Below are 8895 nucleotides of genomic sequence, written 5' to 3'. Positions count from 1 at the left end.
TTATAAACCTAAAAGCAACGAACAAACATGACAAACAAATAGAGACTCAGGAACATGGACAATAAACTAGTGGTTACCAGAAGGTGGGGGGAAGTAGATGGGGTAAAAGTGGTCAAATACGTGGTGACATAAAGCAATCTAACTATAGGCAGTGAACCCACAATGCAATATAAATATGACTTACTGTTGAATCGAACACTTGAAACTTACTGGATTTCGTTAACCAACGTCAGCATAAAAAAAAAAAATAGTACAATTTGTTATGCAGCTGTAAGTTGGTGATTCTCCATTGATAAGTTTCTAAAGTTGTCTCCAGGATTAACCTTCATCCTTCTTGGTAGAGAGGAAAAGAGCTACACATTTGTAAATTTATGTCCTGCTTTAAGACGAAGGTAGAGAGCTTCTACTGTTTACTTCTTCTCAATTGCTTTCAGCTCAAAATGATGCTTATACCAAATTGGCATGTTTTGGGATGGCATTTTCTTCTACACTTTGATAGACAGATTTAAAAATTAAATTCATATCACTATTTCCAATTGAAATTTAACAAGTTTGGGATGTTTATTTACTTCTTTGATTTTATGTTTATACTCTCTTATCTCTTTTCTTTTACGCTGAAAATCTCGGTACTGAACGATGGTAAAATTATTTATTTTCTCTATCCTAAAATATACATGAAGTAGTTTGTGAACATTCTTACATGGTTACAACTTTGAAGTAAAGTTATCAGCTGAGAGGGAGGGGAGTGAGGGAGCTGGAGGCGTGAGCATAGGAGAGAAGGTCTGAAGCAGTCTTTTCAAGAATGCGTAGGGAAATTTGCTAGGATGTAGAGTAGGATTGTCTGGCAGTGTTAATTCCCTACTTGGGATTTGTGGTCAGAAATTTAATGTGACAACCGTCAGCACGGCTGCGTGACTTTCTGCAATTGTGGAAGGTGCTCGCATGCGGTCGTGAGATATGTACACTGTGGTCTAGCAGGATTGAGGTTTTCCACGCAAAGGCAAAGAAGAAAGACTGGGGCAAAGGGGTTAAGGGTATTTTCAGGGAGTAATGCTGGGTCACAGAATCTAAGATAAATAATGGAAGTGAGACCCTGAGGGCAGTGATGGAAGTGAAAAAATGGTCATGCCCGTGATTAAAGATTGCCATGAGGTCAAAAATAGTTAGAGTAGGGAACCTAAAATTAGTAAGTTTGAAGGATAAGAATAAGATGGAATAGTCAAAGGGTGGGATGATTTGAAAACACTATTTTGAGGAGGAAAAAGCTGCACAGGATGACATGTAAGAGGGGCTAATAATTCAGCAGAAGTAGGACCTCGAAACAAGAGATGAGCAGAAATATGTTTTTCTCAAGACCAGAGATATTGGAGGTGGGATGGTAGGTGTCTTACCACACAGAGGGTGGCATTTGTGTCATCCGAATTTAAACCCTGCGGTGTGGAGTAAACCCTGCAGGCTGGAGGACTGGCAGACATTCAGGTGACTGACTGCAGGGTTATGTTTTATGGTTACAAGACTGCCTAGAGCAGTCTTGAACTCCAGTGCAGTGCCTGGCTGCGTGCGGGGTTCAGTCACGCTCGAAAACCGAGCCAGGAGACATTTTTGCTAGGACTGCCACACTTAACCAACCGTCGCTAAGACATTCACCTGCATGGGATATTTTGTTTTTTGAACAAGACTTCAAAGTCAGGGAACTTACTGAAACTCCTTGAAATGGTTCTTGAAGTTATAATTCAAGAAGGGAGGTTTTAGGTAGAAGGGAGCATTATGTACGCAGCATTCTGTGAGTTTCCTAGGGTGATCAAGACCAAGAAATTCCAGAAATAACAAGTGAGAGAGGATTCTAGAAATTAGTGTGTAAATCTCTGGCCACAGAGTTCCTGAAAGGGGACAGGAGGTGTTTGGCAGGTGTGGTTTGAATGATCCAATGTTCTTATCCTGCTGCATTTGCTGGGAGAGGATCCCTTACAAATGGGGCCTTTCCTATAAGGTAGGCGACGGGACAAGCAGTGGAACCCCTGGATGGGGCCATATGCTGCCAGAAACTGTGGGTATTGGATTAGGACATGAGTTAAGGACTTTCATCACTTGTGTCTTGGCCATACCTCAGAGATGCTCAATACTGGCAGACCTCTGGGAAAGGGTAGTGAAGGGGAGTGACAGGATAATGATAGAAGTCTTATGTAATTTCAAAGATTTAGGTGCCGTGATGGCTGTGGCTGACCGCTGGTACCATTGGTACCACTGGAATGGCTACTTCACAAAATGCTATTGTGGGGGTAGCTGGGGCTCATACATCCAAGTTTTCAATTGTGCACTAACTGCGGGGGAGAAAAGACTTCTGCATTTGTGTTACTATTAAAGAAAGTTTTGCAAAGAGCTCTAAGACCAGAACAAGAGAACTTGGAAGGAAAAAAAAACAGGCTGAATTAGAGCCAGTGACTGCTGATGCTGTTGATAGTGATGTGCAGCATATGTAAGAGGCAAGACTTAGAGATGAGCCTAAGAAGCCAGTGAAATAAAGGAATGGGAGGTGACTGGGAGAGATGTTAGTCCCGCTTCTCTGCAAGAATCCTTGGAGATACTGGGAGGGACATAGATTCTTCTTGTGTATAACACGGGACAGGGATCCATCTTAACAAATATTTTTCTTCATTGCATTTGTAAATGTTTCCTTGCTTTTAAAACATTCTAATGTAATTACCTATTTTTAAAGCTAAGTTTATCTTTTCAACAGGTATTACATACACATATAAAATTTCAAAAAAGGTGTAAGGGAAAAATAAACATGCTTCTCTCCTCAGTTTCCTCGTTATTCGGGCCTTCATTATTACTAATTTCTTGAGTGTCCTTCAAGAGATATCTCAAGCATTTTTATAAACATGTACATTTATACGTTATTTTTTCCTCACATAAATAGTAGCATACTTTACCTAATCTTCTGCACAACTTTTTTTCACTTAATGACAAATTTTGGGTATATCCTTTCATATCACCACATGAAGTTTTTTTTTTTTTTTTTTAAAATGCAAACTGTGTCTTGATTCAGGGTGCTTTTAATGGTGCTTCCTTCTGAAGGAGCATCCTTCTGTAAGCCTTGCTTTTCCTACTGCAGGCTGACAGAGGACAGTGGTGCAGCCAACACACAAAAACTACCGTTTGTGCATGCCTAAAGATGGTGGTGATTTTATGCATCTGGGCATTTCACATCCAGGAAGTAGGAATTGGGGCTCTGCACCAGGCGCTTCTTGTGTCGCCTCTTCTCCTCTTCTCGAGGGGTGAAGGAGGTCCTTAGAGAGGGGCATGTTCTCGTGGGAGGTCGCCACTGCTGGAAAGGAGGTGTTTTTTGTTTTTTTTTTTTTTAAATTTGTCTGCATAGTAATTCATTGTCAGAAGTACCATGACTTCTTTAACTAACTCTTTTTAAAGGAAACTTAGATTTTCTAATATTTTGCTTATACATAAATATCTTTATACTTAAACAATTTTGCAAATGCACTAATAATAGGATAAATCCCTAAGACTGGAATTCCTAGGTCAACTATTTTAATAGCTATTATCAAATTACCCTCTAGATAAGTTGCACCAATTTGCACTTGCACAGGTTAATTTTAATTTTGAAGAACAGATTGACTCTGGATGATCAAAAGACTTGGGGTTAGCCAGGCAGCTGAATTTTGGGTTATATACAAATAACCTGTCTGTTTGGGATGGCTTTGGGACCTTTCACACCTATGGCTACCTTTGCGGGTCATACCAGGTAGGCGTTGATATCTTGGCATGCTCTTCATGAGTTTCTTTCTTTTGCTGGTTTCATATCCTCTGTATACCTTTTAATCTTCTTTCCTTCTTGGTTTGTATGTTTCCCAGGGTGATTTGATTTTTGCTATGGCTTCACATGTCACAGATGCCTTCCAGATCTAGTCCCTTCAGATGCAAACCCATGTACTCTCTGTTCCCATTTTTATACTATTGCATACACTCTAGGAAAGTCCAGGATGGAGACAGAAGATCTTGATGTATTTGAGGGAAAGTGAAAGAGAGATTCTATCCTCCATGAGGATGCGGTGGTGGGATAAGTGTCAAGAGAAGCCAAGGACTGGTCAGGATTGAACAGCAACAGTAGTTGTCATAGTTTGATGTCTCTGTTTTATCCTGGATGAAAAACCATAACCTCCAAGTCCTCAGCTGGAAAAGGAAAATAACGTAGCGACTTGACCACTGCCATAGCTTTGTGACGGGCCTCCCAGGGTCTAGTTTCTTCCTTTATAATCCATCCTCCAGCCCACGGTGAGTGAGATTCTATTTTAGAAAGAGAGTTATCTAAAATACAACTCATATCCCCAGCTTGAGTGTCTTGCCTTTGTGCCTTCCACAATAACGTCTAAGTGATTTAGCACGATGTCATCTGGAATCCTGCCTTCCCTCCCAGCTGCACGTTTTCCCCATTCTTTCCTCCCACTCACGCCCAGCTGCCCTCATCGTCGAGTGCAGCAGCTACCCTGAACTTCCTACTGTTTGACACTTCCTTTTCCTTCCTGGTTTACTTATTGAACAGAGATCTGGTTAAAGGGTAACCTCTTTTATGAATTCCTTTCTACTCTTTCTCAGAAAGAACCCTCGAGACAGAGATAATCTCTCTGCACTGTCAGGGAAGCGAGTGCACGCTTGCATTCTGCCCTCATCTGACTACACTACACTGTGGTCATCATATGAGGTTGGTGACCCTGCTTGACACGCACTCCCATGAGAGCAGGGTCCGAGTGTCCTGGTCATCTTCACAGTCCCAGCAACTCACAATGCCTGGCACACATTAGGCACTAAATCCACATTTGTTGATTCGATGATTGAGATCCACAGTTTAGAGAAGCATATGTGGATTGGGGCAAATCCTTTATTGTCACCTGGGATCAGTATTCTTTCTTGGTAAAAATGACTCCTTCCTTTCTTAAAATTAAATAATCCTAGGATGATAGATATGTCTCGACTCTTAGAATTAAAAATTACTCTTTAAGTGACCATAATCACACTTCATTGATATGATATGAAATCTATAGGTGGCGTGATTTTTTTTTCTTATACTGGCTGGCCATTTCAGGTCTGCCGTATCACTGAGCGTGAGAGATATGCTTCTGCCACACCGCAATCAAAGGGCTTGAGACAATTGCGTTATTTATTCAAGGCACTACCCAAATTCCTTCAATGTATGTGAATGTTTGTCTCATATTTTTCTGGTCTTTCCCCGCCTTGAAATTGTTTTTAGTTTTATTAAAGTATGATTGACAAATTAAAAAAATATATATTTAGGTTGTACGTGATTTTTTTTTGGAAATTTTTTATGTGTAAATATTCATGACATAAAATGCCATCTTAGTCATTTTTTAAGTGTTCCCCTTAAATTTACTGACAAGTAATCCAAAGCTATCATTCTAAATCTCCCCCTAAACATTCAATAATATATTGAACATCTATGTATATCAATATATAGACTTCCCCTATACCCAGTGGAAATCTGCATATGGTTCGAGAGGTTCATCCCTTAGAATGAACAAACATACCATGTTCCGGACCTTTTGTTTATGAGAATGCAGTGACAATGAACAGCCAAACCTTTATGAAGGCTTGAGCCCTTCAGAAAGAAGCCGCTACTCAAAGGCAAGATAAATGTTTTGGTGAGGAATAAAAGATTAACTTTAAGATGTGGGAGAATAGTTTGAACTTTAACTGGGTTTTAGAAATAGGCTTTTGGCTTCTTTCTTTAAATTTTACTCCTAGTTTCTGTACATACACATAGAATGGTAGGAAGAGTAAATGTAGTAATTCAGTCATGATGTTTTGAGTTGCTGTTTTCTCTCTTACCTGGTATAACCCAAATTTCAGAGAATATTGTTTTCTTAATCAGTTTTATTTCTCATGAGAAGCCTTATTCTTCAGAGCGAAAACAGCTTTAAAAGATGAGTTAATAATCAAATCGGAGAACGCATTCCAGCATAAAAATGTTCTTTGCTCTCTCTCCGAAGTGTTGTCATGCTGTTCAGGTTTGAGCAAGGCAAGTTTCTTTCCACTTCATAGCTGGAGGATATTAGAGTAATAAACCAGTTCAGCTGTTTTTGTATAAAATGATTTTTAAAAATCCCAGTGACCTTTTTCTGCCCTCAACTAACTTTAAGAACAGTTGGACATAAAAACTTCAAACTTTACATATTCATAGCTCTCTGAGGAATACGATCATTGTTAGTTTGAGAAAAAGCTTAGTATTTTTTGAGTTGGAAAGCTCTAATATTACATGTTTGCACATGCTTGGTATGTAGCTCTTAGTCTGTTGATGAAAATTGATATGAGACTTTTATAGCATATGTGTAGATGCTGGTTTTTTACTTTATTTACCATGTCATAGAACTTACAAAGGCATATGGAATTTATGCTGTAACCTTTACACTGAAATTAAAACTTTACATCTGCTTAGCAATATAAAAAAGGAGATCCTACTATGACATTGCAGAAGTCATAGACATTGCAGAAAATCTTACGATGGTGACCCCAAAGAATTGATCTCTGTTACGTTCACATCCCGTCACAGGAGGCTGAGTGTTCTGGCATTCCATGGGAAAGAGGTTTTTTTTTCCTTTTTCCTTTTCTTTTTTTTTCTTGAGGTGCCATGTAAGAGTTTCACACGCATCCTGGATAGAGCCCTAAGCAAACACTGTTGAATGCTAGCGTGGTCAGGCTTCTGACATCTGGGGTTTAAAAATAACTTTCTTCAGAGTTCCATTTAGCGCACTGAAAGTAGTTAATTCCTCAGTGCCTCATACATAAGCCCCTGAATGTTTGGCTACCACCCAAAACACAAGCCCTTTGCATCATCTTCTCCTCTGGTTTAAGTTCCATATTGTTCTACGTTCCCTTTTCCTCCATCCATCTTCCAACCGTTGGGCTCTATCTCTGAAATCTCTTCCATCATAAGCAAACCCCACTCTATCCTAAGCCTCTTTCCAGAGTCTTCCTCCACCTACTCAAAGAGATGCTGCTCATTTTTATTACATCCCTTACAGTTGCCGGCAGCATTATTTTCCGGGTAGTCTCCGCCCCTGTAGAAAAACTTCTTAATACCAAAGTAATAAAAGAAAAAAATGGTATCAGATGGGTACTGGATTTATCACAGTGATCACTTTGTAAGTCACATCGATGTCTAACCACTGTGTTGTACACCTGAAACTAACATAATATTGTCAGTTCTAATTGAAAAATATACATAAAAATTAAAAAAAAAGAAAACAGAAATAAAAACTCTTCCTAATCCCCACCAGGAGATAAATGTTATATTTTTGAGTATATCCTTTAAAACATATGTAGTGATTACACTATATATATATTTCCCCACACAACAATATACTGTACGTTTCTATAAAAAATTTTTATTATGGATTATTTTAAATATATGGAGGAAGAAAGTAAGGAATTCTCGTATATCCGTTGCCCGGTTTTCTGAATGTTTACAGAGAGTATCCTGGATATCTTCTGCTTCTCCCTCCAGATTGGTTCCCTCCGTTCTGCACCTGCAGAGTGCTCTGGAGGCTGGCTGGTAGGCACTGAGCCACAGCCACGCTCTCTGGCTCCCAGTTGGTTTGGCCCATGAGGGGAACCAGCAGGAAGAGATTGAAGGGTGGAGGTGAGTGAGGTCGGGGCACTTACTCCTTCCACTCTCCAGCTCCGTCACTGCTGGGTTGCTGCTTGTTGGCCGAAAGCCCTGGTTCCTGTATGACAGCTGTCTCGACACAGCTCCTCCTCTCTGGGTTCTGGTCACTTCTTCATGCCTAGGGCTGAAAAGCTCTCTGCTGTGATTAGCCCTTGGTTATTGCTCCATGCTTGTCGGTTTCCTCTAATGCTGTCTACAGCTGTTATGGGTCCAATTATACCCTCCCCACACCAAATTCATATGTCAAAGTCCTAATCTCCAGTATCTCAAAATATGAACTTCATGGAAGGAATCAAGTTAAGGAAGATGGGGGTGGGTGGGGGGGGGAGAAGGGGTGTTGCTAGGGTGGGCCCTAATCCAATATGGCTGGTGTGGGCCCTAATCGAATATGGCTCCCTTCTAAAGGGAGACACAGAGAGAGACACACAGAGAGAAGCTGATGGGAAGGTATGGAGAGAAGAGGACCATCACCAAGTCAAGGAGAGAGGCCTGGAACTCATCTTTCCCTCATAGTCTTCATAAGAAATCAAATGCTGACACCTTGACTTTTGACTTCTGGTCACCAGAACTGTATGACAATAAAATTCTGTTGTTTAAGCCACTCAATCTGTGGTATTTTGAACAGCAGTCCTAGCAGACCAACGTAACAACTTTGTAAATAGTCCCTTCATTTAACAATATTTAATTATGCAGCTTGAGGGTGAAATCTATTTGTTGTTGGAAGCAGACTGATCTAGATCTATCAATCTATCTACGCCTTATTTATTGTGGTTCGTTTTTTTTCTGTTAAGAAATCGAATCCTGCACATTAGCTTTCTTGTAAATATAATATAATATATCAATATAATATCAATATAATGTTTGTGCAACACTCTGAACATATTTAGTCAGAGTGATCTGGAGTGGTCCTCTCATAGCCCTCGTCCGGGCGATTTCCATCCACATGGAGGTGGGACTTCTCCGGAGCTGTCTGTCCGTCCAGGATGGTGTGGTTCATTGGTCGTTTTGATCAGAATCATCCCTGGAATCCCTCGGTAGCAGTGCTATCCCTGTGCTTATGAATGTTTTAATCACCTCCCAAATTAGACCAGAAAGCAATTGTTGCTTTATTTAACCATTCTGTGGAAATCTCTTTTATGGTAAGGAGGTAATATGTTTGTTGTAGCATTTCATCTCATTCCTTTTTATTTCCAAATTAC

The 8895-nt window shown here is 40.1% G+C and overlaps 1 pseudogene; it reads right to left on the bottom strand.

The window, feature by feature from the left end:
* Window positions 1-3055: 3055 nt before the first annotated feature.
* LOC111742528 lies at window positions 3056-3305 on the bottom strand (annotated as a pseudogene).
* Window positions 3306-8895: the final 5590 nt, after the last annotated feature.

The sequence above is a fragment of the Pteropus vampyrus genome, unplaced genomic scaffold (assembly GCF_000151845.1).
Source record: "Pteropus vampyrus isolate Shadow unplaced genomic scaffold, Pvam_2.0 Scaffold96, whole genome shotgun sequence".
NCBI classification, from domain to species: domain Eukaryota; kingdom Metazoa; phylum Chordata; class Mammalia; order Chiroptera; family Pteropodidae; genus Pteropus; species Pteropus vampyrus.
Note: the sequence above shows the minus strand (reverse complement) of the source record. Positions and strands in the feature narration are given on the sequence as shown.